The 22,679-nt window shown below is 38.3% G+C and overlaps 2 long non-coding RNA genes across 5 annotated transcripts in view; one reads left to right on the forward strand and one right to left on the reverse strand.

Annotated features, from left to right (window-relative positions):
* LOC112985498 (uncharacterized) overlaps nucleotides 1-22,679 on the forward strand; it is a 113,462-nt gene that overhangs the window by 20,180 nt on the left and 70,603 nt on the right. The gene's annotated exons all lie outside the window — the stretch shown is intronic.
* On the reverse strand, nucleotides 5,929-14,135 carry LOC112985497 (uncharacterized). Of its 2 annotated transcripts, XR_003259761.2 has the most exons (4): nucleotides 14,033-14,135; nucleotides 12,472-13,025; nucleotides 11,629-11,818; nucleotides 5,929-6,457 (listed from the first exon to the last, which is right to left on the reverse strand). It is a non-coding gene; the product is annotated as an uncharacterized LOC112985497 (long non-coding RNA). The 2 variants fall into 2 exon arrangements; XR_003259760.2 differs by having other exon boundaries at nucleotides 11,629-13,025.

Consider the following 22,679-nt stretch of genomic DNA (forward strand, 5'->3'; position numbering starts at 1 on the left):
TGCAAGGAAGGATGTTCACATCTGGGTGGGGGAGGATGAAGGGGAGACGGGAAACAGAGCTCAGCCAAGCAAGTTCCGTTCTTTCTCCTCCCCCTTCCTATTTTCAGTTTAAATTATAATGACCAGCAGTAAAAGAGCAGATGAGAAAAAGCACACTTTTCTGCCTTTTTCAGTTCAAGTCTGTGTATTAGATTATCTCTGCCCTGCCTGTTCTGATAATCCCTTCGGTCAAGTCAAAAGTCAGCTGGAATTTCAAAAAGTTGTGATGGAAAACATTTTGCATCATTCACGTAACTCCAACTGAAACATGTTCCAGGACAGTTTTGGCACTCCTGCCTTTAGTTTCAGGAACTGTAAGGAGGCATATGGCAATTAAAAAATTAGGGTGAGTTATCTGAACTTTCTGAACCTCAGATGATGTATATTTTGGGTTCAGATCAAGTTTTGGGTAAAGGTACTGAGAATTCTTATTTTGTAAGAGCTGTTTTTATGCTCCCTGTAATTTGGATCTTTAGAGCTGTTTTTCATTTGCATTATGGTAGATGAGTATTTAAAATAAATATCATGTTAGGAATTTTGGCAACATTGATCATGGTTTACATTTGCAGATAATTTGTAGTTTCATCATTGTCATAACTACATTTTTATTCTGCTAACTGCTAGAGGAATTATTTAGGAATTTTTTGCTTATTTTTTTAAGCTGCAAAAATAATTTGTTCCCTTCCTCTGAGAAAATTGGAAAGGCAGGGAAAAGTTTGTTTTAATACTCAGCTGGATTCTGTAGTGAGAGAAGCAGTTACATGACTGTACATGATACTTCTTGAGGACATGACAGCTGATCCTTGAGGACATGACAGCTGATCAGTTAACTCATGGATGACCACTTTCTTGGGGATGCTTCACGATTATGTTTTAGGAGCACATCTTTGCCTGTTTTGGCAAGCCTCTATCAGTTTCTTGCCTCACTTTTGTCTCTCTGGTACAAGTTTCCCTAATAGTATCTTCCTTTCAGTGTTGAGTGTGAGAAAGAATATCCTGTCATGTGTTTGCTGTTTTCAAGGGAAGCAAAGTCAAGTAGGTAGTGCAGAACCCCATGCCAGAGCAGTTTCACAGGCAGGCAGTCACACAGTGGCCACCTTTCCTCCCAGTGAATTAAGGGATGACCCCTACTCTTGCAAAGTCTACACCTTTCAGCACATTGTCTCTTATTCTCTCTGAAAGGTCAGTATTTAGGGTTTTTATTCCTGTCTGGTTACAGCCCCTTTTTCTGAGTCGTTATTGAAGCTGACACACATTTAGTGACATGTTAATTTGCCTGTACTCCTTTCTTATTAGAAAACAGAGGCTTGGTTCTGTCGTTTGCTAGCTGAGTCTCATTACCATTTCTGCTCTCTTTTCTTTTGTGTTTTTTTACCTGTGATTTCACTAAAAGTTCCAAATTATACTGAGGTGCCTGTGCGATGGTGGAGGACTACAAATACCCAGTTAGAAAGGGGCCCTTCCCCACTGAAATTAGTGTTTAATGACCGTTTTGTAATGCTGTTGAGTTTGGCATTGTGCATGCAGGCATAGCAAGAGAACATGCCTGCCCAATAAGCATACAGTGCAAGCAGATGTACAAAACAGAAGAAACCCAGAAGGAGATAAACAAATGAATTGATTCACTCCATTTCAGAAGAGAATAGTATTTGTTCATTTATTTTTCTCATTTTGAGAGACTCTCATTTAATTCCTGCCTTCCAGTATCTAAAACTGAGTTTGGAATGTAAGTCAGAGGATGGCAAACTGTGGGACAGGTGCCATTAATGGTACTCAAAGTTTATTCAAGGGGACACTTTCTTCCACAAGCCTGTATGGCTGAGAACTGCTCTCTTGTTGCTGCCAAGACCTATTATATTAAAGTGCAAAGTAGCTGAGCAAGATAACAATATCTTGTACACAAACAGATAAGCTCAGGTTCTCCAGACTGGGAATCAAAAAGCCCGAATATTTTGGGCAGGGTCAAAATTACTGAGGAAGTTGTTCCTCATCTTGAAAGAGGATGCCTTACCAAATCAGACCAAAAGCTGAAGCAACATAGTATCCTGGCAGTAATGGGGTTCATGGTGGATGGTTGAAGAACAAGGCAAGAGTATACTTGCCTGTTGCCCAGAGTGCTCTCCCAGCCCCCAGTCTTTTGCAGTTCAAGAGCTTTCTGTCTTTACATTCCTAAGACCTGCTACTGCCAACTAAATGGCCAGATATACTGCTGTGAATTTAGGTAGAGAACTTGGAGCTGGATTTAGCCACCCTGGCAGTAGAGCTGGGAGAATGGTTCATGGGAACACTTGCTTCAGTGCAAATATAGCCAGTTTAGGCAAACTTTTCAGTGAAAGTCTTTCTGGGCATCATCTGCGGCAGTCAGTATCATTTCCTCTTCCGCTTATGAGGGAAGGGCTTTTGGATGGTGAAAGTCACCTCACTTCCAGTCAGCGAAGCTGATGATCTTTGGGTTATGTTTGAGGATCTCTTCTATTCATCTGTCCACATCCTCCATTTGCAGTACTCTGTTCTTGGAAGCTGATTGTAGGTAGACTAAGGAGCGAGCTATGCTGAGGATGGTATTTTCATTCCTCTGTGTTTCAATAAGACAGGGATGTGTTTGTTCCAGTTGGGATGTGGGGATTTCTTTCTGTGGCCTGGTAATCTGTTCTTGAGCTAGACTCTTTTATGTGCAACAAGAACACTGAAGCAGTGCTTTATACACCAGGGTGTGAAAATAAATAAAAGTTTTGAGGGCATGCATTTAATGTATGCTGTGGTTCACCATCTTTTGAAAAGCTATTGCTTTGCTCATTGGATTTCTGGCAGCTACAATGTTAATCTGTCAATTTCAGGCAGACCACTGAGGATAAGAAGAGGTTAAAAAAGACTAATTCAGCACAATGCTGGGCTAATTTGGAATCTTTCCATAAAACATAAACCTAATTCCTCCACCTGATATGAGGACCAAAGCTTGACTGTGTGTGTCACAGCTCACTAAGTGTGATGTTTTGGAAAAAGCAGCTGCTCTGCTCCTGACAGTGATTTTCAAAAACAATTTGCACTTTATCTCTGTGAAACCAAGAGATCACACATCAGCCAACATAGTAAGGTATCAGGAGCAAATCAATGGCTGACTTAGCTCCCAAGGTCTGTCCCCTAGTTTTGTTGCTGACAATGGAGCCAGCAGTTAAAGGGTGGTGTAAGAAGACCAGTTTGTAGATGTGCTAGGTTTTGCACACTAGCTGAGTTTACTGGGTCATGGTTTCCTTTAGAGTGATGGTAGTATCTGGCATAAATTCGCAAAGGGGTTACCCAGTTTTGTTTGTGATTTGAAGCCCCACAGATATCTTCATTAACAGTAGGATGACAGACAACAATAAAACCTGTAGTTATATACAAAATACAGCTAGAAGCAGTGTCTCAAGAAAACTCTACTTTTTAGCAGCTAGAGCAAAAACCAAACATGAACACATGAAGTGGGTACAAGACATATGGTACTGGAATATAGTACCACATTTTCCATCCTCTTTAGGGAAGGCCACACATATTGCCTGTGAATGAGAAACAGCTGGGGAGTAGTCTTTATCAGCCTGAAACATATACTGGCAATCTTCAGAGCAAGCTATATTTTGCAAATTACACTACTTGTACTTCCAAGTGGAAAGATGTTTTATGTGAAGAGTTCAATAATGAGAGGATTTTAAAATAAAAATAAAAGAGCCATTCTTATCTCATTTTCCCCTGATATGGGAATATAAATAGTTTTTAAGAATAGTTGAAGACTATCCCTACTCAAAAAGTGGTAGCTGAGGAGCTTTACGTAGTACTATTGGAAGCAGCAGCAAAGTTTGACTCGTGTCATCTCTCTGCACTGTCTTCTGTTAACTCATCTGAGTATAAAATTGTCAGTCTTCTTCTGTCTATTGTTTTGATCATTTTTTCACAATTTATTCATATTTTAACTCTCCATACTTAGTGCTTATCTTAACTTCCCACTTACTCTCATCGTCATGTGTAGCATTTTTGCTTCTAAAGATTTAAAATTATTCTGCAATCTTAATCCTAAATAACCCCGATCATCACTAGAGAAAATAGGTCTCCTTTAAAATATTCAGTATAGATGTATTCGGTCCCATGCTGGCCATGGCTTAAGAACCCATTTTAGTCCCACATGTTTTAGAGGGATGAATGCACATGTTTGAAGTAGCAGAGCTTTAATGATGGTCTTTGTTGCAAACTAGATCAAGAATGTGCAGCTAGAATGAATATATAAAAGGAAGTCCTAGCAAATCACGCAGCTTTGTAAAAATAGCTTAGATCATGATCCTGTATCTTCAGTAAGCTCCTCCCAGTTAGAGATGAGTTGTGTCATTTGGAGTTCAAGGAGAAAGATGTCTCTGCATGTCAGGGTAGCTGCTTTTCCTCTATATGGAAATGTGAAGAATGTAAGGCAAAAGTGTCTGGCACTCTTTTCTTCCTAAGCCCATTAATTGCTTATGCTGACCTGGCTTTTTGTTTTTTGTTTCCTAAGTCACTATTTTAATAGGAATGGCTTTAAAATAATGCTAGTGAACACACAGATAGAAAGTGCCCATGACTGCAAATGACAGAGCCTTTCTGTCATGTGGAAGGTTTATAAAAGAGAAGTCCAGGTAAACTTTGTGCTTCCCCTCTGGTATTGCCCAAAACTGAGTAGTCTGTGAAGGGGATGTGGAATAGTTACGGAATGTTTGTGAAGGGGTGGAGATAGAGTTAGGGAGCACCTTAGTCTGGTACTGCTAGACATTTCAACAGTGAATTGAAAGAATGTCATCATTCTCCCCCTGCTCCTGTAGACTTTTTCCTTTTAATTTTGCACAGTGTTTTTAATTTCTTTTCTTCTTTCCCTCATATTGATTTTATTTTCTGTCTTCTCCTTTCCATCTTGTTAGCTTCTGATTAGACAAGAAAATTCTGGGGATATCTGAATGTGAGTCAGAATCCATCCAGGAAAGCAGCTTACTTACCATATTGATAGCCCTAGGCTTTTGGCGATTTCTTACTACCCATTGTATAGAATCTTTTTTAAAGCACAGTGTGGCTTTAAAAACATACTAGATCTAAAATCTAGGTCACCATACTGAAGGGCAGATAGAAGGTTTGTTCATTTTCTAGAGAAAAATCATTTTTACTGATTGACTTGATTTGAAAAGGAAAATAAGTTAAAATATGTAGTGTAGATAATCAGGTAGTTTGAGTTCAGGAGTGGTTTTTCAGCATTAGACATAGTATTGTTTAAGTGCTGTGGATGAGAATGATTAAGGCAAATAATTGATACCCTGTTTAGAATGCTGTTTCTGTAGCCCAGTATTCTGCTAGGATACAGTCAGGTGCATGTTAATAAGGAATTGCTGATAGTCTTCATATGTCTGAGTGTCTGGAAACCATGAAGGCAGCACTGTGTGCAGAAAGTAATTGTATGAGCTACAGTCCATAACTGCTTTGAAGCATCATACATGTTTATGCTTACAAAACCTGGAATTTCCTGAGAGACATTGGGTCCTTTAACAGTTTTTCATCATTCTGATGAATGGTTAGATTTTCAGCTTTCTTTGTTTGTTTAGCATTTGTGTAAAACTCATAATCACACATTCCTTGCTAGCCAGTCTTTTGCACATACATGTATACAGAAACATACATTTATAAACATGTTTGTTCATAGTGGATGTACACATGCATATTTAAACACTCTACACATACACACACACACACACACGTTAATGTTACAAGGTGGAATGACATATTGTGAACTACTTTCTATGATTTCTGGTTTTAAAAACAATAAAACAAATATTCATTCAACAGTGTGTCATTGCTTGTGTTATGCATGTGTTTAGGAATAAAACAATGGTAAACAAGTCAGAATAGTTTGAGATAAATCTACTTTTCTGTTACTGAATAAGATAAGGCTCTACCATACTAAAACATTTGAACAGCCCTGTAGGAGCTCCAGGAGGCTTACAAAGCAAGAGGGTTATTCTTTCCAGGAAAGATGATGGTTGTGTTCTAGATATAAATTTCGCTGTGCAAAGATCAGTATACAGCATAATTTGAAACAATCCTGAAGCTGTTTTAAACTCATTCCAAAATATCTTCTACATACCCTTGAGAGTAAAGCAGAAACTGAGTAGGAATTCTCATGTTGTAGGGAAACAAAAAAAGCTAATGAAGCTATGGTCTAGTTGAACATTCAGTCTGGCATATAAAAAACTGTCTTTCGTTCTCTACTTGCAGTCTCCTAGTACTCAATTTTGTTGATGCTTAGGAGAAACTGAGGGTCAACCTGAGCCCTCAGAATGGGCGTCTGAAAAGGGAATTAGAGTCGACTTTGCGGAGGCCAAATAGAAAATTCTTCAAAAGGCTCAGTGAAAATGAATACAATCTGGCCAAAAACCTGTCAGAGAAAGAAATGAAAACACCATTAGAAACATATCCACTGTTGGATCCACATTTTAATTAACTCTGCAGAGCAATACTAACTCAAAAGAAAAATATGCCCACAAAAAGTTATTTAAAAATACACTGGTAATAGTAGAATTAAAATTCACACAAACACCTAAAGCTTCCATAGACTCCCATCCCAGAAATTAAAAGCCTATGCTCAAAGCATTATGAGCCAAGAGCTTTGTTTCACCATACCTTCAAAGAGGTCTCTATGGCCAGAGTAGTCAGGAAGTTAGATTTCATCACACAGTCTTTGGAGGGTATCTGTCAAAAGTCTAGACTCCCTTTGTAGTCAAAGGAAAGGAAAAGACCTTTCTAGGACATACTTTCTCTCATCCCAAAGTAGGTCTCTGTGATAGTTCAGATTAATCATTCCTGAAGAGTGCTTATTTCTCTCCATTTTCTATATGTGGAGCTCAGAAGTAGGCATCTGAATCATAGGTACTGAAGCTTGCATGAGTTTAGTCTCTCCCAGACTGTCTTGTCAAGTCACATAGCTTCAATGGGAACATTTGTAAATATATCGAAATGGAATTTTGGGATAACAGCACGGAAGATAGTGATGTACTGAGGTACTAAGTTAATAAAGTTAACAAAAGTCAACAAAAGTTAACAAAATGAATATAGTTAATAAAGGATTAGTTTCAAATTAATAGCCTGAATATGTCTCTAAATCTGATGTAGCCTAAAACATGATGATGTAGCCTAAAATGTACTACTTGAAATGTCAAGATTGTTATTTTCAGTTACTTTCTCTAATAAGAATAGTAGGGTATAAGGATAATTAACAATATTTTTCAGTGTTGATGAAACTGGAAACTGAAAAATGGAGAAGTACACAAAATGGCAATTCAGCTTTCATAAAATTTTTCGTTGAGTTTGAATTTGCTGTAATGTTGTAAAAAATAGTAAAAACTGCTAAGATAAAGTACAAAAAGCAGAAAATCTTTCCTTGTCTTCAAAACTGACATTTTTTTCATTTATATCTATAAAGTCTATTTTTGTAGGTAAAATTCATATGAAAATGTCTCAGTTCTTTGAAGTTCCTTCAGTACAAACTGTGTGAATTTAGTCTGTGACTTTGATAGGAGCTTCTCCAACCTTCTTAATTTTGATTTTTGGATCTAATCCTCTGATTCTGAACCATCAGATTGACAGAAAGTGATAGATCCAAGCTGCAAAATTAAGTCAGAATGAAATGTCCAAAGTAGTCTTTTCAGTAAATTAAAACAGAAGTGGGGGGTGGGGGGGGAAACAGTGCATGAATTATAGCCACAAGTGTGACTTTACTGACTCAGCTTGGTTTGATTTTAGATCATTCATATTTCCTTAAGCTTTTGATAATTTGATTTCTTTTCTTTTGCCAAAAAAGAGATAAAAACAGTCATGTTTCCACATAAATTCTTGTCCCAACTCTAATATGAGATTTGTGCAATGTATCACATAAACTGATACTCGGAGTACCTTCCCCAGATTATTGGCCTAAACCACTGACAATACCATTTTCTCTTGATCTTTCTACTTGAAAAGTGTTTAATTTTCACTTTCATAGATCTGAACACGTATAGTATCTCCTGTACTAACAAACAGTATAGTTTATTTTTTGTTGCGACACCTCCAAGTTCTGGAAGTACCCTAGCTATGACTTTCTCCTTATCATGTGTGTGCACTGCTCTCATACCACTGCTTCCACAGGTAATAAACCCAAGTGCACAGGCTGGAAGGGTTTATTACCGACACATTCTGGCTGTAAGTTCAGTCTGGCCTGTTGTGGGGTAAGGTTTAAGGGATGTGCTGGGGAGCATATCTAGATCATAGTCTACACATTGCCTAATCCTGCTGGATCTTTTACTTTAGGCATGTAGATGATGTTTTGGATCAGTCTCTAGATCTCTGCATGGAGGATGCAGAGCCACAGAAGATGCTATTCTGTTGTATTAGATGGAATATGGTTACCCAAGACAGTATTTCAGCTGTGTAGTGTGAACAGGTATCAGGCTGTGGTGAATTTCATCTCTCTCACAGATTCCTCAGTTGTAAAATGGTATTTCAGACACTGGCAATGACTATATGATGGGCTATGGACTATAAATCCCACAACATAAGTCACTTGTGGGAAGTTTTAAAAGGCATAGCTGGAAACAACAGGAATTTATTTGAGGTAATTGAATTATTTCATTAATTAAAAAAAAAGAGAGACATGTGAACCATACTGATTTTTTCCTCTTTGAATGTAATGACTACTGTTTGAATAAAGAGAAGAAAATGTAAATAGAAGCTTTTGGGAAACTAAAAGTGAGAGCACCACACAAGGACAGCAGCAATAAACAAGGTGCTGGTCACTTAAGTATAATACAGGTATTTTTAGAATGTGCACATACACTTGCACTACTGAAAGTTTTCTGAGGTAGTCTCAACTCAGAGCCACAGCTCTTCTGTTTTCAGTTAATCAGCACTAGTGAATCTACGCTATTATCAATGCAGCATGCTTAATTAGATCTCGCTGTCTGGGTCTGTGCTGCCTAGCAGGTGTACTTTGAGTTCTGGCCCCTGATTTTGAAACGTCTTGGAGCATATTGAAGCACTGTGAGCTTCCAAATTTCCAAAGGACACGGGGGTGCATGGGGGTATGCTGCAGTCAAAATGCACATATATGGGCCTGAACTGGATTGTATTGCCCTGTGATATAAGAACAGCTACTGTATCATATCAGAATAAAGACTTTTCACAATGCTTCTGTTCATTCTTCTTACATTTTAGGTAGAAACTTTGTGTGCACTCAGTAATAAGAAGAGAGAATTAAACTTATGCAAATGCTTTTGGACATTACTCCATTCTGCAACTAGAATTTGAAGAAACATATCCATGCTTGTGTGAGTTTTCAAAATATGATGTCATCAGACCATTTGCTTTAAGTTAAATTGATATGATAAGCTATCCTGATGGAAATGGTCTGTAATCTGAATTACGTAGGACAGAAAACTTAATTGATTTCTGTCATGCAAGGAGTTGTGTGACTGGCAGGCTGAATTTGAGTAACAGATCCAAGCTTCCTCCTACTAATAGAGATTTTCTGTATGGCAATTACTGATGTTATGAAAACTTAGATCAGTTAAAAAATGCAGTTTCTGATGCTGGTTTGATAAGGATTACACATTGTGCTGATTCATTCTAAAATGTGTTTTAAAAACCCTTATCTTGTCCTCCCGCTTACCTGTCATCTTCCTGTTTATCCCATTCATGAGTTAATATATTGTCTTTTCAGATGGGATTCACCTGACTCTAGCCATCTAGAAGTTAATCATCTAGTCTAAATGAGAGTCAATGGAGAATGACAGGAACTTCCTGAGGGCGATTCACCTTATCTTAAAATAGGCAGCTTAGCCAGATTGGGGTGAATCGCCCTCTGGAAGTGGGCCTCCCCTCCCTCTGTAGGGGGAAGGCAAATATCTAGCTCAGACTAGATGTCGAACTACTATAGGGGTAAAGGTAGGTGAATCCTGTCTTTAGAGCGGAAGATAGCTGGGTAAGAAATTCATGGTCACAACTTTAGGTTTCCAAATATTCCAGTAGATGCCCATGGGATTTTCCAACCCTCCCCACACACACACAAGAAGAATGAAAATCCCAGACTCATACATACAAACATTTTTTGTTTTCTACCAATAATTTTCTGTTGATACCTTCCAGACCTATCTTCAGTATCTTGGAAGAGCTGTCCTTTTATGTCTAGATGTCTAAATAGGGCATTGAGACCTTGGGGGTGCTTGAGATCTGTTGAAACTACTGGGAATTCCAGTTGTTAAACATTCAGTGGTGCTGCACAGTCCTTTTGTGCCAGTGCTATAGTCAGAGCTCTCTTTATGACCGCCTACTTAAGTTTATGGGGTGCACACCTGAGTTTTTAGATTTTTGAGATGTATAATTATTTTTGTGTGAAAGTAAAACTAGAGACTGTCAAAATTTTTGGCACTTCCAGTGGCTTCTTATGAGAATAAAATTGATTTTCATTAAAAAAAAATTTTTAGTCCAAGAATCCCTTCTTACTGTCCTTGTCCTGCACACACAGACTTAAAATTCATTTTGGTTGAAAAAATGGAATTTTCAAGTAGAACACTGAATTTTTAAAATTTATTGGTAGCAAGCTTTTGGAGCACATGTTCATGTTCAGCTGCATTAGCCAAGCTGCTTTAAGCCATCATTGACCAAACACTGTAACTTCACTAATTATCTGGCAGCATGGAACTTTTTTCTGGAAATGACATTCCCCACTGGCTGTGTTTCGGCAGAACACAGCCACTTTCCACTGCCTCAGAGATGTGAAACAGAAATGAGGAATCTGTTTCCAAAATGTAAACAATGTCTGCAAGGATTATGGTGAAAAATTGTGATTTGTCTCTGATTAGTTGAGGAAGGTATGGTTTCTCCAGATAGATATATGAAAGTATGGGTTCTCCAGATTCTCTGCTGTTCTGCAGTAATGTTATAACTGATGTTCACTAATCATTCTTTCAGGGTTGCTTCCTTCTAGATTCTTCAAATAAGTTTTAGTAATTAACACACCTAATTAATCTTCTCCAGAAGAGGATGCTGATAATCTGCATCAAAACATTTGCTTTGAAAAAACTTTTTCTCATCCCTGAAAGTAACAGAAATATTGCTTGGTTGCACCTTCCTTATTTTGTGGAGAACATCATTTAATCCTTCCTTAAACATAAACCTCTACTGGAGCAAGAAACATGCAACTACCAAAGCCAGCAGTAGATAATAATAAACACATTTGATCTCAGTCATGAACTAGTAAAAGCCACAAATACGTTCTCGTTTGCTACTAATTGCTTTTATGCAGTCACAGATTCTGAGTAATGGAATCTCATCCAGCACTTACTGGGACCTCTAAGCAGGGTTGGTTAGAGGGATAGCAGTCACCTCTCTGAAAAGTGCTGGGGAGAACATAGGGGATAGCAATTCACTTTCAAAACACTTCTGTTCTGATGTTCTGATCCTGAGAACTAGAGGTCTCATTATAGGACTTCCTTAAGGGACTTGCACACCAAAACCAGAAGTGCAGTAGATTTGAATATTACAGTTCCAGATTTCTTACTCAGCTATTTACCTTACCTCTAGGTGCTTTCCTGGCAAGCTTCAAAGTTTCCAGGGCAGCTAAAATTCTGTTTTCTACAGGATTGTGAGTGTTCTGGTTGAACTTTTCAGCATCTGTCTTCCTTCCAAACTTGAAGGGAGTCCATCAACATGACATTCTCAGTGTGAATCCACTGAAGGGACTAATCTGCTGTGTATCCTTACACATCTAAAGTAAATCAACAAGATGTAACTCTTCATAAAAGGTAGTGGCAACTACTTATCACTACAAATCACTTCTAATGCTACAGCTTAGTGGCTAGGCCACTTCTCCAGGACTTGGGGCTTGGGTTGGTCATCTCCTCAGTCTAACAAAGTTCAAAGACAGTTCTTGCTCCTGAAGTGATCACCTTTACCATCAGGTTACAAGCGCTTTTGGATAGAGGAAACTCTCCACCTCTTCTTCTGAAAACACTACAGCCAAGACTTCAGGAGAGAATAAGCAAGCAATACAGAGAAGCTAAGTCTGCCACTTGGATATTGGGCTGCTCATTTGTAAGTGAGGCAGCCTGGGTTCTGAGCTACACATTTTCAACAGCCATTAGGTGAAATAGAGAGAATGTCCTGGGATCAAAATCTAGGATCTGGTTAGAACCATAGACATTAGTCTAAGGTCAGTCTACCACCCAAGCTTTTGTTCTCTTTCTGCACGGTTCTATAGCTTCAGCAGATGGGCTGGAGGACATTTCTCCACCACAGTTAGTTTTCTGTCTGGTGGCTGGTGTATTCTTCTGAGAGGCAATGTGCTTTGGAGAGCTCCTTCATGCATGTCCTATCCATTTGATTATACAAACATGGATGGAAGGAACTGGAGGTCCTTACATCAGAAGAGGTTTCTGTGCCCTGGATCCCAAAGGATAGCAAGATCTCTCTGAAGCCCTGATTCAGGCATTTGGAAATGTAGCGAAGCATCTAAGTTAGGTGCTACAGTCTAAAATCTGTAAGCAGCTAAGTCTTTTGCTGAACGTAGTTTTTGAACCCTGATTCCAAAAACTGATCAGTGTGAGACAATATAAAGATGAAATCTCATGGGCTGTAGTGCAGCTCTGGCCATGTGGTCCATTCCGGGCTCAAGATCTTAGAGATCAAATTTAAAACTACAGTGTTTTTCTCTTGGAGTTTTTCCTTATGAATGACACCTTGTCTCAACACACTTTTAAAATATTCCTTTCCTCAATTAGAGTGGCAAAGTGCTTAAGGAAAGAAAGAAGAAGAATGAAAAAAATCAGAATAAGAATTTTAAATTGGAGAAAACATTTAACAAAGTCTGAATGTTATGAAAATAGACATCCAGCTTGACTGCGACCAAAATGAAGAGATGAAGCCAGGAGGTGAAAAAGCTCTGTGTTTGTCATCATGACTCTTCCACAAAGATCCTGAAAAGAGAAAATATTGAAAACTACAGTTAACCAAGTTAAAGCTGAAGTTGCCTTTGGAGAGCACCACTGCTGTTTTCTATATGCAATCATTGTGTTTTGGTGTGGGCTTTTTATAGAACTAAAAGTTACTGAGAGTCTCACACTGTATTGCACAGACAAAATCCTGACAGCAAAACAATTCTCGTACCATAAATCTAAATTCATAGTATTGGACCATTGCTTGGCCTGGATTCTGTATTCATTCACTCGCTGAAGAATTACGATTGATTTAAACAGGATGTCTTGTCAGCCATTCCCCCTGACCCCAGAAAAAACTTATGCATGTAATGAGTAATGTACATACTTGAATCCCTGAGTTGAACAAATAATCCCATATACCCTACATTTTTTTTTCTCAGAAACAGAAATGCAATTAGTACTTTTAAGTAGAATTTTTACTTTTGAGGTTGAGCAACCTCAACATTGCAGCAATTTCTGGAATGGCGTCATCCCAACTCTGAACAGCCAGTGGAGACTGACATTTTAAAGTGACACTGTTCGAAAGCAGAGCAATAAAATGATCAGAGCTTTTGCCAGGTTAAAGGTTTATAAAAATGAATAGAGTGCAGCTGAGATATGAGTTCCAGGCTAATAGGTGAAGAATATATTCTGTGAAATTACGATTTCCAAGTATTTGCTGTCATTTATCAAGTTCATGCTGAAAAATGTAAAATGATTTACCTTTTTTTAACTTGTAGTGTATTGAGAGAATTTTGCCTATTGTCACAAATATAGACTCACTGGAGAACGTCATCTGTTTTCTTGCCAGTAACCAAATTTGTTTGTGCTATATTGCCCATATAGAACCCCCCTCCCTCTCATCCTCCTTTCATAGATAGAAAAGAAATATACAAGTACCGTGAACACCACAGGCCGAGACACAAACACACACTGTCAGTAGATGGATTTTTGTACTAAATAAGCCCTGACCTTAGCTTTCCTTTAGCTGTTGCTAAACGGCTCACCTCAGCTCTGCAGTCCCTCCAGTATTCCTTTCCCAAAGCAGTTATAGGCTTGAGCTCTTAGATACTGTGTTCATATACCAAAACAGCTGTCTCTACGAGAGTGGCGCAAAGGTTAATCTAAATAAATTCAAGATGCTTTTGGACTTTGATTGAATGGCTAGAATTTGCTGTTAAACAAGGTTGCTTGTCTTGGCACCTGGTTAAAACACTATCAGGCGGAAACCTTCAAGAATCCCAGAGCTTATACTTGATAAGATATAATTATTTTACAATCTATCTCTTTCACATTAGTGTTCCTCCTGCATTTGCTGTGTCCATAGGAGCAATCCAAATGCTGAGTTACGAAAAATAATTCCAGTGTAGGAATATGGGTAATATGTACAAGGTCAAAAAACAGGCAAGAGTAATTTGCAGCAACTAAATTGCTTGATGTAATACTTTGGCTTGATAGTCTTTGAGAGGAGGCTTTACATAAGTCAAAGGTCTTTGGAGTAATATGCAAAACAAAATCCTACCACTCTCCTAAATCCTTTTAATCCAGCCGTTAATCTCAATAATGACCTAGTTTTTGGAACCTTTACTGTGTTCAGCCACTTAATCACATTACCTAGTTTGCCCTGTGCAAACTTTTAGAGGCAAAGTATGTGCAGGTAAATAATACCCTGATAAAATGCAACTGAAGCCCCACTGAACAAATACATTTTTATAGAAAAAAACCTCCTAGCACCTGGTGAAGTCTCATGTAGTCTCTCTCTTTGCCTTAACACTATGAATTTTAGCAGGCAGTAGAGCTTTCTCTAATACAAAGAAAAAAGAGCTGCATACCAAATTCTTACACTTAGCTGAGGGAATGGTAGGGAACATCAAAGGGAGGAATTCAGAAAAGAAACAAAATGTTCACCAGTGAAGGATCATCTGGACTTTTTCTGAATAACATGTACTGTGCATTTTATGATTAGTGACATACCTGTTTTTCTGTAAAATTAAATAGTGAATAAAATCACTGGATTCGTGTGAGTTTCAAAACTGTAGAGAAAAAAAATTATCAACCATGAAAACACACACTATCTTTTTCCCTCATCCTCTTATGGAGACTCTTATGTGACACTTGTGGAGGGGAAGAACTATTCTGCCTTTACTGGAAGACACACTTCATTAATATGAGAATTCTTCAACAAAAGAAGGCACAGACAAGCTCAACCACAGCATGTACAGCACTAAAATGCTCTCCAATACCAAGCACTGGTGCATAACAAAGACTAAAGTTCACTTAAAATGACTTGCTTGGCTAGCAAGGAATTCTGCACTCTGTGTCAGAAGCAGCTTGTCAGAAGAGTTTTACACAACAGGTGGTATTTCAATAGGATAAGGCCCTTTTATAAGCAATTTTGTTCTAATACAGGAAGGTAAGGATCGTGAAAAAAAAAGACATGAAGAAAATGTGGCACTGTTGTTTTGATCACGATGGGTTAGGTTTCAAAATGGGAATGTTTTCCACTGACCATGTGTGCTCGAAGGACAGATGTAAAAGGGGCAACAGAGAGAAAATTACAGTGAGTGATACTTACCTGACTACATGTAGATGTCTACAAGAAAGACACCTACATTTAAGCTAATCAGCCTAGGCTCCCTGTATAGCCAGAAATTTTAGGGCGTGATTCATCTCATTTTAATATAGACATATAAAATAGGTCAGATGGGCCTGAGATACAACCATTTTCACCTCCCGATTAACATAAAACATACAGAAATGATGCTAACCATCATATACTTTCTGTATAATTCCGCTAATGAGATACCTGTCTGATTGTCAAATATCTGATTGTCAAAAAAGTTTAGGACATTTTCAGATAAAATGGTAGAGCAATGTTTTTGTTTATTCTTTTAATTTTATTTTACTTTACTTTTGAAAGAAATTTAAGTTTAAGCCAATCACATGTTCAAAAAAAATTAAAACTTTTCTATTTCAGATTTTTCATAGCCACCCTGTGTTAGAAAGTTAAACCATTCTTGAAGGTAAATAGTGTTTTTATTAGTTGTGTCTCAGAGATAATACTGGAAAGTTAAAAAAAAAAGAGCTGCAGCCCCATAAAGTGGGTATAAAAAAACAGACAGTAATGTATGCATTGTATCCATAAGGAGTCACAAAGGTGAAAAGCATTTGTTTATTCTATGAGGCCTAAAAGACTATGGCTAGTACAATGCGTGCTCCAATAACTAGACACAACTCTGAATTGAGTGTATCATTACTGGGAAATTCGTATTTTTATGAAAGCAGAAAATAATAACAGTAAAATAAATGAATGTTCACAATAGTGTTTATCTGAACAATAGATTTCAGAAGGGAGGAAGTCAAGAGCTTTCTATAGAGAAGTAATGTGGGTCTATGAAAATTATTCTAAAAGGCTTTCAGATATAATAGTGATAACCTTAGTCTAGGTTTTTTGAAGCACCCCATAGAAATCTATAGAAGTGATATAATTCCCCAATAAATTGCATAGGCTGGCACAAAACTTTTTGAAAGGTTAGCATTTTCTGTGTTCTCTAGGACTTCTAAAGAATGGTTGCTTCAGCTCATAAATTCCCTTCTTGTTTTTATGTCTTCATAGCATTTATTATTTCAAAATAGTTGTCTGTATGTAATACAATTACAGTTAAATAAGTTTCTGCATTTAATCACTTGAATGACTCATTATCAAGCTTTTTATGTCCTTGCATTACCTTTCATTCTAGGACTTACACTGTTCTTAAGAACTGTTAGTATGTTGCACAGTCTGTTGTGAAATTCAGGAGGATAAAAATATTTAATGAGCGTGCAGAACTCACTGAAATTACTTAGGTGATGATCTTCCTAATTATTCTGGGTAGCTAATTTACATGCTTTTTTAGATATTATAATTTCTTTACCATAGTGCTTGAGTTACAGTTAGGTGAACCACTATTCTTGAATGTATGTGAAATAACACAGAATCACAGAGCAGTTAAGGTTGGAAGGGACGTTTGGAGATTGGCTGGTCCAGCCCTTCTGCCCAGAGCAGGGTCAGCTACAGCAGTTTGCTCAGGACTGTGTCTAGTCAGGTTCTGAATATCTCCAAGGATGAAGAGTCCACAGCTTCTTTGGGTGGCCTGTTCTGGTGTTCAACCACTCTCACAGTGAAAAAGCTTTCTTCTTGCGTTTAAATGCAATTTCCTGTATTTCAGTTTGGGCCCACTGCCTCTTGTCCTCTCACTGGACAGCACTGAGAAAAGTCTTTATTTGCCTTTTTTAAACTCCCCCATCAGGTATTTATACACATTGATAAGATCCCCCTGAACCTTGTCTTCTCCAGGCTGAACAGTCCAGGCTCCCTCAGCCTCTTACTGTATGTGAAATGCTCCAGTTCCTTGATCATCGTTGTGGCACTTTAATGGACTCACTCCATTATATCCATGTCTTTCATGTACGGGGATGCTGAGGACTGGACACAGCGCTCCAGCTGTGGCCTCACGCACCAGTGCTGAGTTAAGGTGAAGGATCACCTCCCTCAACTTGCTGGCAGTGCTCTTCCTAATGCAGCCCAGGATGCTGTCAGCCCTATTTGCCTGGGGCAGGGGGTGCATTGCCAGCTCATAGTTAGCTTGTCCACCTGGACTCCCAGGGCCTTCTCAGCAGAGCTGCTTCCCAGCCGGTCAGCCCCCCGCCTCTTCTGGTGCATGGGGTTATTCCTCCACAGGTGCAGGACTTTGCATTTCCCTTTGTTGAATTTCAAGAGATTCCTGTTTGCCCATTTCTTCAGCCTGTCAAGGTCCCCCTGAATGGCAGCACAACCATCTGGTGTATCAACCACTCCCCTCAGTTTTGTATTTGCAAACTTGCTGATGGTGTACTCAGTCCCATTGCCTACATCGTTAGTGAATATACTGGCACCAATATTGACCACTGGGGTACATCACTAGTGACTGGCCTCCAGTTGGACTTTGTGCTGCTGATCACAACACTTTGAGCCTGGGAATTCAGCCAGTCCAACTCATCATTTACTTATCTAGCCTGTACTTCAGCAGTTTGTCAATGGAGATAAATCTCTTGCTAATTCAAACTAAACAGTATCAACCACTCCCCCCTGCCATTCACCTGAAAAGAAGATGCATATGTACTCACATATGTAGACATGTTTTTATGAGCAGAGCATATGCAGTATGTTGCAATTAGCATGAAAATATCCTTTCTACTGAATTTATATAGCTAGGTGAATCTAACTTGGTCCTGAAAGGGTCTGTGTATTTTATCAAAGGCAATGTGGGTTTTTACCACTGCTGGTACAAATTTTCCATAATATTTTAATATAAATTGTATGCCTTTGACCATTTGAAGTAAGATAGTAAATGATTTTCATGGAGTGTAATGTAGGACAGCACAATGCTAGCATATGAAAATTACATCAAGGTAACATTTCAGTCAGTGTAGTGACAAACAGAAAAGGTTATTGGTGTTTTTAAGGATGCATTTGCCAGCTCTAGCATCTCATCTTTGAGGAAGTCTGTGAGAAGTAACCGATATTGTTCAGTTACCTTTCCTATTCAAAAAATGCATGCGACTTCTGAGGCACCAGAAGGAATGTCTTTTACCAGTCATTTTCAAGATCTTTTCCTGATGGGCATGGAAAAAGATAACATTTTTTTTAATTTATGCATCAGTGGCAACTAGAATCTGTGTGGAATCAAGATAGAAATCATTTCAAAAGATAAAGGACTACAACAATATGTAAACATAGAAATTGGAGTGGGAGTTGGCAAAAAAATACTGAAAAACTATTAATTCCATGGAGGATTTTTTTTTTTCATTTTTTGAAGCATTTGTGGAAGGGGGAAGGATAGGATAGAAGAAAGATTGTACCAGTATCCACATATGTGTTGCCTAATTCCACAAATAAGCTTAATTTTATGCATACAAATATTCCCAGTAAAGGCAATGACCAAGTACACCTGTAAATATGTTCAGGATCAGTACTGCTGTAAAAAGAAGAAAATCTGGAATGACAATTGAAGTCAGGGGAAATGAACAGCTCGATTTACAACTAGATTATGTTGGTCCCCATACCTGGATGGACTTCCCAGATGGGGGCCTTTATTTGCCTTTATAGTGTCTGCCTGCTGACTCCCCACTGAGATGAGAGTCAGGTATTCAGTAGCTACCTCCTATCCCCGTGGTTCCCACACAAAAGCAGCCCTGGAGTGTCTTCAGATGGAGGTTGTAATGTGCTCCAGAAGATGTCCAGTAAAAACACACAATAAAAAGTCAGTCTTGACTTTTTGTCATAAGACATTTCAAGGCTTTTGAAATGAATCCATAAAGGAAATACATCTACACTGCTCAATATGATTCTGAGGGTGTAAAACATAATGAAACACTAAAGGCAACTGACAGTGCAATTATTTTAATTTGGCGATCTTGTAATAGTAATTTTTAATTCCAAAAGAACAAAAATCCTGTACTATTCCCAGAAATTTTAGCAGCTTTATCTTCTTAACTGGGAAAAAAAAATTCTCTGTTAATATTTTATTTAAATTTCAAGACCTCGGTATAGGAATGGATTTGGGGGGGGGGGGCATGAACATTCTAACATTTTTTTCCTCTGTAGATCAGTTGTCCTGCTTTTGATTCTTCCTGCATCGTTGTTCCAGTAGACTCTTGGCTTCATCGTTTCTGTGCATCCACATCAAGATCCGTCCATTCTCTTAGCTTTGATCGTAGATGTGGATGTTCATGTGCTGCTTTTGATAATTTTTGTTTCTTGTTCTTGATACATATAATTCCCATGTTTTCTTTTGGTCTGGATTCAGCTCTCCAATGTTCAAACAACCAAAGTACCCAAGCTAAAAGCATATATTATCATAGAAAGATTTAAGTTGGATTTAAGTTGGAGATCATCTAGTCCAACCTCTAGTCCAATCATATACTGAAAGCAGTGTTAACTTCAAAGCTAGGTTAAGTTGCCCACGGCCTCATCCACAGCCTCTCTGAGCAACTTGTTCCAGTGCTTAATCACTCTCATTGTAAAGAGGGTTTTTACCTTAATCTAGCTGGAACTTCCTTTCTTGTGACTGATGACTGTTGCCTCCTGTATGTTCCCTAAGTTAACAGTGGAGGAATATAGGCAACTTTAGAAGGTAATTTAGCATGTGTGAGTTTGAGTTATCTTCTTGTACTTCCTATCTTTCTCCACTGACATGCAAGGAGAATGAGGTGACTATTCTTCCAAGGCTGGCATTTCACTTCACTACATGAATCTGGGCCTTTGACTTCACTACTGATTTTTTCTCAGAGAAATAAATGAACTACGTGTAGGAATTCTGTCAGTCATTGAAATACTACAATACTGACTCTCTGATGCACGTTTTTCAGGCTTTATAAAACTGGAGTTCTACATTCATTTGCTCCTGTCTTAAAATGTTTGTACTCTGTGGATGACCCCTTTAAAATCACTCTGTAATACAAAAATTTGCTCTGGTAAATAACAAAATATGCTGCTGTCGAATCTATACAGCATGCTACGGTGTGCCACATCTGCATGCCTACCATGAGAATTCATCAAAGACAGTTGCCTTCCCATGCATCATTTGTGAATTCTAGACTAACAAGGCACCTTAAAGTGAAGTTGAATGTTGCCATGAGTAAGTCTTTTTGTGGATCAAGCCCAAAAGTCATGGCCAGTTTCCCCCAATGTGGCATTTTTTAAATCAGCACAGCTACATTTTTATCAGTAATCATGGAGCTCGTGATTTTCCTACGAATTTATCACAGGAGCAAAGGCCTGAAAGAGACCTCAGGGTCACTCAGCCTTCCCCAACCCACACACGCCTCCTCTCAAAAGAGGCTCAACTATGTTTATGTCAATTTTGTTGGGCACCAGAAAAACAGAACAGTTTTGGTCTTCTTACTAACATCCATTCCGACAATGGGAGCAAAATTTCCCTTGCAGTGCAGTAGGTTCTGTGTCTCCACATTGGTATTTGTGAATGGAAATGTCTCTGGCATAAAAAGAAACATCTGGTTAATGGAGCAGGAGTCAGTCTGCTGCTAATCGATAACATGAAGCCTAGTGCTGTGTGATTCTAATAGAATCTGCAGGAACAAGAAATCTGTGCTGGCTCATAATTCAGACAGATATGATTCAGACATATAAAGAAAAGAAATGGGTGGAGAGGGAATCAATATTGGGAAATCTCATCTATAGCTGCCATCTGCACGCTCTGAAGACTGAGCTTTCTGTAACCTGAAACATTAATCTTGATGATGAGCAGAGGTTGGGGAGATGAAAAAAGAACACTAGATAACAGAATGAAACCTCTTAACAATTTTATCAAGCACTACTTTCACTGTCACTCACATAGAAATTGAAAGGGCAAACATAAAGGTGTACAGCCTTTCAATATATACAACCTTTAAAGTATACTTGTATTGTTCAGGAAAGTTATTTTCCTTGGTCAGCAAAATAAAAGCTGAGGGAAACCAAAAGGAAAAAGCAATTATCAGGAACACCCTTTTGAAAGTCTAGTATGAAGACAGTGGTTATTCCACGACTGCCAGGAAGACACACACAGCTGTTTATTTATAAAGCTTTTTTTTTATGAATGCATACTTTACACATACCAACAAAGTAGTATGTGCTTGTGCTTATCAGAATTTAGCATAGAATGAGCTTTAATAAGCCAGCTATCTATACAAAGAATGGGGACAGCCACTGTGGTTTAATGTAGAGACAAGATCGATATATTAAAAATATCCAACTATAATTTAAAGTGCAAAGGGGCAGCAGAACGAAGTTTGTGATCATCTAAAACTATGGTGAAAGTCATTCACTCACTGAAAGGAAAGGTGAAAAATAGGTGTTAGCTAATTTGAATTGCCGTTTGTTTGATTCAGTTTTGATTTCATCAGGATTGTCTGTTCTTTATATGCAAAATTTTCAAATTTTGATAAGTGTTCCTCTGGATATCGGCTATTACTAATCATGACAAAGTTTGATTTTGTTTGAGTGCTTATTATAATTCCATTTCTTCCCATTTATATGCTGATCAAATAAATCCCACTGGAAGTTAGCCAAGGGACAGAGCTTAAGCAAATGAAAGTAAATCAGTCGATGGTTTTCATGACATTCAAAGGTTGAACATTTGTGAGGCAAAGTATTTAGGCTATAATGAAGGAGAAATGTAGCAAAAGAGAAGGCTGAACTATTTTGAACAGCTTTGAGGCTGCACACCTCTCCTCTGATGTCTTCCAAGTCCATCACTATCACTGGACATTAGCTCACACAATGCAAACAAGCAAGGGCATAGTTCATTAGGAGTTCTTGGTCAAATATTTTCTTGGGAATTAAATAAATATTTGAGCATCCTTATCCATAGGTGAAGGAGCTGTTCCATTACTCAGTTCCATCAAATGTTCTTCAGAAATTTTAAAGTCATTGCAAAAATTGAGTATAGGCCATAATGTTCTGGCTGGAATATAAACTGGTCCTCTAGTTTGTGCAGGCAGCATAGACCTGTAGTGCTAACCCTGTAAGGGTCTGTGGGATCCTTTCCTGTTTGTAAGTGCCCATTAGTGAGTAAGCAAGCAACAGTGAGTTGTGCTCCCCAGAGGAAGGCTTAAAGTACTTCCTCAGCTAAA

This window comes from Dromaius novaehollandiae, chromosome 1 (genome assembly GCF_036370855.1).
Source record: "Dromaius novaehollandiae isolate bDroNov1 chromosome 1, bDroNov1.hap1, whole genome shotgun sequence".
Lineage (NCBI taxonomy): Eukaryota > Metazoa > Chordata > Aves > Casuariiformes > Dromaiidae > Dromaius > Dromaius novaehollandiae.